This window comes from Quercus lobata, chromosome 2 (genome assembly GCF_001633185.2).
Source record: "Quercus lobata isolate SW786 chromosome 2, ValleyOak3.0 Primary Assembly, whole genome shotgun sequence".
Taxonomy (NCBI): Eukaryota; Viridiplantae; Streptophyta; class Magnoliopsida; order Fagales; family Fagaceae; genus Quercus; species Quercus lobata.
The window spans coordinates 40,300,533-40,307,788 of NC_044905.1; positions in this window are offsets into that span (position 1 = coordinate 40,300,533).

Genomic DNA, 7,256 nt, shown 5'->3' on the forward strand with positions numbered 1-7,256 from the left:
GTAAACATTGTATGCTCTTATCACTAACAGGAGGTGCCTCAATATGGTACTACAATTTGGACCCAAGCAAGACTAAAGTGTGGAATGAGTTGGTAGATAAATTTGTGGATCAATTCATCTTCAACACTATGATCAATGTGACTTTGAGAGTTTTAGAGACTACCAAGCAAGGGGTTGGAAAGACTTTTTCCAAGTACATGATAATATGGAAGGGGAAGGCTTCCAAGATGGTTAATAGGCCAAATGAGAAGGACAAAATCAAAATGATTATCAAGAACTTGCTTTCGACATAGAACGCTAGGCTTCTATCATCGCCTATTGGTTCTTTTGGAGAATTATGTGATTGTGGGACTAAAATTGAAGATGTTATCAACACTGGACAATTGGAGAAAGGAGAGAGCAAGCCTCCTATTGAGAAGACATATGAGGGAGGATCATCCAATGCCAAAACACCTAACCCTGTGAGTATGAGTGCCATCATACCCCAACAACCCATGGCCTACCAAAGTTTCACAAAGAAGGCCAGCCTAGAATTTTTCGACCTAGGGCTGACCCTTGCCTAAGCATATGAGAATTTGACCTCCAAAGAATACCTTAAGGCTCTAGATCCTACACCTATGCCTAATCTCATGCCTCCTACTTGGAACCTTAATGAATATTGTCACATCCATCAGATATCTGGCCATAAGATCAACAATTGCTTCCACCTTACATGAGATACAAGACTTGATAGAAAATGGAACTCTCCCAAACCTAAACATCATTACGAAGCCTAACATTAGAAAGAATCATTTGCCTGATTATCACCAAGTTCCTTCCCTGTACTAGAATTTCATTGAGGTTGGAGAAGTTGATTGGGACTGTTTTAAGTTGATAGAAGTTATGGAGGTAAACATGGTTGAAGTCTAAGGGATTTGGGATGAAGATGATGAGAAACTTTTGAGTGCTATAGCCATGTGGGGAATCATCCCAAAGGGATGTCTTACTTGAAGAAGAAGATTCAAGAAGAGAGAGTAGAAAATGTTACTAGGAGTTGAGGCACTACAAGCCAATTTTCCTTAGAGAAGGACCATCCCGATAGGAACTTAGGAGAAGGAATGAAACCCATTGGACACAATGGGAATGAAGAAAAAAAGGAAGACAGGGTTTTAGCCCAAATGAAGAGGATTCAAGCTCACGTGTCCATTTAGGTATTGCTAATGGCCTCTTAAAAAGACTGAGCTGCAATACTAGATGCATTGTTTGGAAAAAGGGTACATATAGAGACAACGCCTCAAGAAGTTTGGCCATAATCGGAGTGGAGGCCGTATCTCACCTTTCTCTCACTTTTTCCAATGAAGAGCTCACTCCAGAAGGAATCACTCATACAAGGTCTTTGTAGATTACTATTGAGTGCATGGGTGCTAAGGTCTCGATTGTGCTTGTTGACAATAGGTCCAAACGGAATGTATGCCCATTTAGGACTACTTTCAAGGTTGGCTTAGACATGGAGACTATTACTTCTTCCCCTTTATGGGTGCAAGCGCCTGTAACGATTTGCTTCTCACATCTGTTTGGGAAGTACGCCTTGGCCGAGTGGACTGGGCGAAGGGTAAAAATGGAATTGCCAACTAGATTAGGTATAGGAAATATATATATAGCGCCCTTATATGAAGGACTGATCTTACCAAAGCACGTATCCAGAGTTTAGGTATGGTGAAGGAAAGGTGTTAGGCACCCAACCCCACCCAACCTATAGGTCGGCTCCTACTTATTGTGTTCCAAATTCTAATCCCATCAAAGGGCTTCTAATAGGTTATTCTACACACACACACTAAGCCGATCCTAACATGCATCTAACACACAACATGACATATCCCTATCACCCATCTAATCAATTCATGCTTTTCATAACTGAGGGCAACAACACACATAAGGCAGTAGCATTAAGAAGGCAACAAATCACAATCATGGTAATAATCAAGCATGTTCAACCATTCCAAGCTTGTGTTATGGCATTCAAGGTTCAAAGGAAACAATCATTATGTCAAGAGATGCATGTTCACATTCATATGCATGAACTCATCTTACTTGCTTTACTACACCACAACACCTATGCATATTCATGTTATTTGCACAAACCTTAAACCTTAATTATCAATCTATTAAACCAAGAATATAAAACAAGTTATTCTACTGACCTAAGGCCTATTCATATAAAATCTAACTCAAATAGAAGTTAAAACATGCATTCAAACTAGAAAAGTAGGATTAAATCTAAAAGTAAACAAATCTAGGTTTTTGGGTTAACTATGTGTATGCATGCATAAGCATGTGTACGCAGGGTCATGGAGATGCATATGCATGCACAAGCCTGTGTATGCATCCCTACCCAAAAATAAAGTAGGCAACACTTGAATAAAACTACTTCTAATCAACATAGCATGCTTTCTAACTATCAAAGCAATAAACCTAAAATACACAAGATATTATCAAAGCAATAAAACAATAATAAAAACAAAAGAAAATGAAATAAAAGATAAGAACAAATACCTCACACAAAATCTTCTAGAGCTTGATTTTTATCTTTCCCCTAAGTCAATCTACAAAACAAAAAACCTAGAGGGTTAGCAAGTTTAACTAAAAGGCTATAGACCAGAATAGGTCTTAGCCATGAAAATTTATTTTTAGGATTCTTTTCAAAGTAAACAAAAAAAAAAAAAAAAAAAAAAAAAAAAAAAAAAACTTCTCTTGAATCACATTTTTGGAATTAATTCTGTATGTTTTTGGGAAAATGGCCATGTGGCCTTTTTATAGTGTTCAAAGAGAAAGGGCAAGGCTCTTCTTATGCTATGTGGGATTAGCTCTACTGCATTTTCCATTAAAAACTCGCCTTACATAGCTTTTCTAAAACCCTAGAGGGTATGCATGCTCGTGGTTGCGTACGCATGGTTTAAGTATGCGTATGAATGAACAAGGCTATGTACGCATGCTTAGGGTTTCTATAAGGTTTTTCTCTTCCAAAAACATCTTTCAACTAAAGAGTTCCTTTGGTTAGGCCCTAGCCCAATCCTAAAACTACCTTGTTGGGTTAAGATAGATTAACCCTAGTTAATTAATTCAATTACCGAGATTGATTAATTATGTCAAATTACATGCAAATCGTAGAGGCACCAAAATCAACAAATAAATTAAATGCAGTAGAAATTAAATTGACACGGTGATTTGTTGACAAATGGGGAAAATCTCTCCCAAGGCAAAAACCTCCACCGGGTGAATTTAAGGTCACCACTCCCAAGAATGCACTAATCAATAATCAAGCGGTTACAAGTGTGAGGAATCTTACCATTATCCTGGCCTATCCCAATATACCAACCTACAATTGAACCTTTGCTCCAATACCCACTTGGACTTGATCCTGTAGCAAACTTCTTTCCTTTGTTGCACAAATCTCTAATTTGTGACTAACTCCTTTGCACGAATCCCAGTATATGACTAACTCCAGTAATTTGATTAATTGTTGTTGGCTGCAAAGTTCTTCATTTCATAAACGATGAAGATTAGGAAGCACTTGGTTACAAAACCCTAAGGCGCACAAATGCGGTGGCTTCTCGCTGAGTGTATGAGTTCTAGGTCTTTGTTTTCATGTATAATGTCTTTTAAAATAAGCTTATATATGACTAGGGTTGTAAGAAGAGAAACCCTAATCATTCAAGTCATCATAGGCCGAATTTCAGATTTGAGATTTCTAAAATCATAGATCTTCATATTTGAGCTTGTGTTGAGCTTCTCTATTAAACTTCGATAGCAGCATTTGTCAAGCTTGTGTCGAGGCTTAATGAAACAGTCTTTCTTCACTTGTTTCTTGGATGAACCTTCATGTCTTTAATGATATCACTTGCTATGTTTGAACAACATACTCCTTGATACAATAAACCCAACTTAGATCTACCCACTTACAATTAAAGTGTGTTTTGTCAAAGGATTGGCCAATTACATAGAAAATATGACCCTAACAATCTCCCCCTTTGGCAATCTATGACAAAACCACAAGCATAATTATGAGAGAAGTATAAAACAACAATCTCCATAACTATCACATAAAAAGTACATAAGTCTAACTAATACAATAAACTCTTAAAGAACTTTGCAAGAAGAGAGATCATGGCATGAAAGACTTGCAACCTATCTTAGCTGAAACACTCAAACAAGATCCATCAAGGCATCAAATGTGAAATATAGACAAGTTATATAAACTAAGAAATATGTGTATAAAGATAGAAAAGAAATAACACATATGAGATAAAGGTGAGAAACATACATTATCATATATATCAAAAGAATAAAATGTATGTAAAGTGGTCAAAAGACCAAGGTGCATGTAATGAGAACTGTATATCAAAAACCTCACAACATATCTCAAAAGCATTCTCCTCCTATCACTAGTCTAACTCTCCCCCTAACAACAAGACTACTCTCTCATAACCAAAACTACTCCCCATTTTTTATCACGAGTGACAAAGGTTGAATCACTAAGAGACAGTCATCTCATCATCATATGCAGAGCTAGAAGCATCATAATTATCATTATCTCCACTATCAGAGGATCAGACGAGGGAGAAGGAGCAAAACCACCAAGACGGGACTATCAACGAGTGACACAACCAATCCTAGTGTTCATCTAACACATCTCATCGAAAGATGGTCAAGACAACTACCAAAATTAGCACACATGATTTGAATCTAATCCATAATGGCAACGAGAGATGTTGCTACTCGGAAGAAGAAGATGGAACAGATGTAAAAGAAGGTTGAGAGGTATAGGTAGAATCCTCGGCAACTCGAATGCTAGCCTCCTCCTGCTAAGCGAGAGTAGACTCCTCACAAGGCCGCTTGGCCTTAGAAGCCAGCTGAGTAGCACTTCTTCGCATAGATTTCTAACTAATGGCACCCATGATAGAGAAGAGAGGGCCAGAAGGAATAGGAACGTGTATGTGTGTGAGAATGCGTGTGATAGCTAAAGGGAAGATAAGCTTATCAAGTGTAGTAGTGTCTTGATAGATATCTATCATAAATACTATCATGTGAGAAGGAAAGTCTATAGAAAGACCTTCCAAAAAAGAGGAAAGAAAATGAGCACGAGGCTTAGTGATAGTGTTAAAATGAGACCGTAGAGTGAGAATAAAGGTCTCACCATATTAAGGATCCTTGGACCCTTAGCAAAGTCATGTGTGGTGAAATTAAGAAGATCACCCCATACTATGGCTTTCTCACAGAATGAGGCCAACTAGTCTCGAGAGATGAAATGGAGACGAGTATGACTAGGATAGTCCGGATGAGCTACCCTAGGGACCTGTAGTACCTCAAAAATGAGCTCCAAAGTAACTACAATACATGTTCCTTGAAATACCATAGTAAACTAGGAATAGAAGTATCGATAGCATGTATGTTGGAGAAGAACTCCTGTATAAACACACTAGGACACCTAAAGGGTTTCTTGCAAAGAAATTCCCAACCCCAAGAGCTAAATGCACCGGGAAGAGGTGTGTCTGGAAAATCAGATAGAATGACTCAGAGTTCCAAAAGAATCGCTTGGTCACAAAAGTTCTCCTCAAAATCATTTTGGGATTTCGAATCACGGAACCTATCTCTAGAAGGAAGAGAAGAAGAAGATAAAGAACCACAACGAGATATCGGGTTCTTCGAAGGAATGGATTTCTTAGGTGCCATAGTCGAAAACTAAGGGAAAGAGCAAATAGAAGATATAGCAGGAAACAATGCTCAACAAAGATAAAGAAGAAAATAACAATGCATGGTAATGCATGAGCATGTAACATGCAAAAATAAAAGCATCATGGGCAAAACCCAATCCAAACTACAGAACTCACAATTTATAAATAGTCACACAATCCTAGAATGCATGAACATGTGAATAAAATGCTAGAGAATGCAATGCATGATCATATGATTACATAACAACAAAACCCGACCCAAAAATTTTCACAAAAATGACAATTTTCCCAAAGAAATTAGAAAACCTAGGTCTAAATGCATGAAAGAAGAAGAAAAGAAGAGATAGAGACCACTTACCAAAGGATTTAAGCTTGCAAGAGGTCGAAAAAAAAGATAGAAGAAGGATTTTAGTGAAGAACAAGGGATTGGATCGAGAGAAAAGAGAGAGAGATCAAAATATTTGAGTAAGTAATGAACCGGGTCAAACCTTAAGTATATATAGATCCAAGCATCTTAATAGATCAAAAAGGTATCAAGAGGTGTTGAGAACAAAATCTCGATAGATTGAGAGGCATCAAGGAGGTGTTGACAGCCAAAAACTTTGATGTATCGAGGAAGGTATCGAGCTTCTATTAAGCAAATAGAGATTTCAGAAATATGGCTTGATGGATCGGGCTATGTATTAAGAGGTATCGAGGAAAACCCAGAAAACTTCAATAGAAAAGGCTTGTGTGAAGAGATGTCAAAAAGGTGTTAAGCTTCTATCGAACTATTATCGGGAAAATAGAAAATGGTTTTTCAAGGAGGAAAAACATATGATATGAATGCAAAAAACATAGAATTTCATCAAGTTTGACCTAAGGTTGACTCCCGAGGGTACCAAAAATCCTAATTTGATCTAACCATCAAAATGGGTTGAGGCTAGCGTTATTGCAAAGATTATTGGATTCCCTTTCCAATGACTATTCATAGGTCGAAATCGGAGTTAAAATGGTTAAGATATCTTGAAAACCGCGCAGGGCACATCAACATGCTTCCCGAGGCCATAACTTTTGATCCAACCGTCTCATTCTCGTTTTGTCGAGTGTTTTGGAAACTAGACATCAATAACTTTCCAAGAACACCAAAATTAGCTCAATTGAAGTCCGGGAAGACCTTCAAATATGCAATTGAAGTCGGGTGGGAAAAAATGAATTGCTGATGTCACCATACCCAACCCGATGCACCTTAAAGGGGCATTGGAAGTTAAAGAGTCATTTTTTTACTATAAATACCCCCAAACCCCCAAGAAAAGAAAAAAAAAAATGAAAATTTGGAATTTGGAGCATTTTTTTGGGAAAATTCTCTCTCTTTTCCTTTCTAAATTCTCTCCCAAACACATCAATAAACCTTTAATTTCTCCCTTTTCCCAACAATCAAGAGGTAGTGTTCTTGCACTCTTTTTCCTCTCCTTGGTCTTTGCACCTTAGATTTGAGGTTTTAGGGGTGTAGATGTAGTTCTTTAACTACTATCTACACCTATTTATTTTACTTTATAACATGCT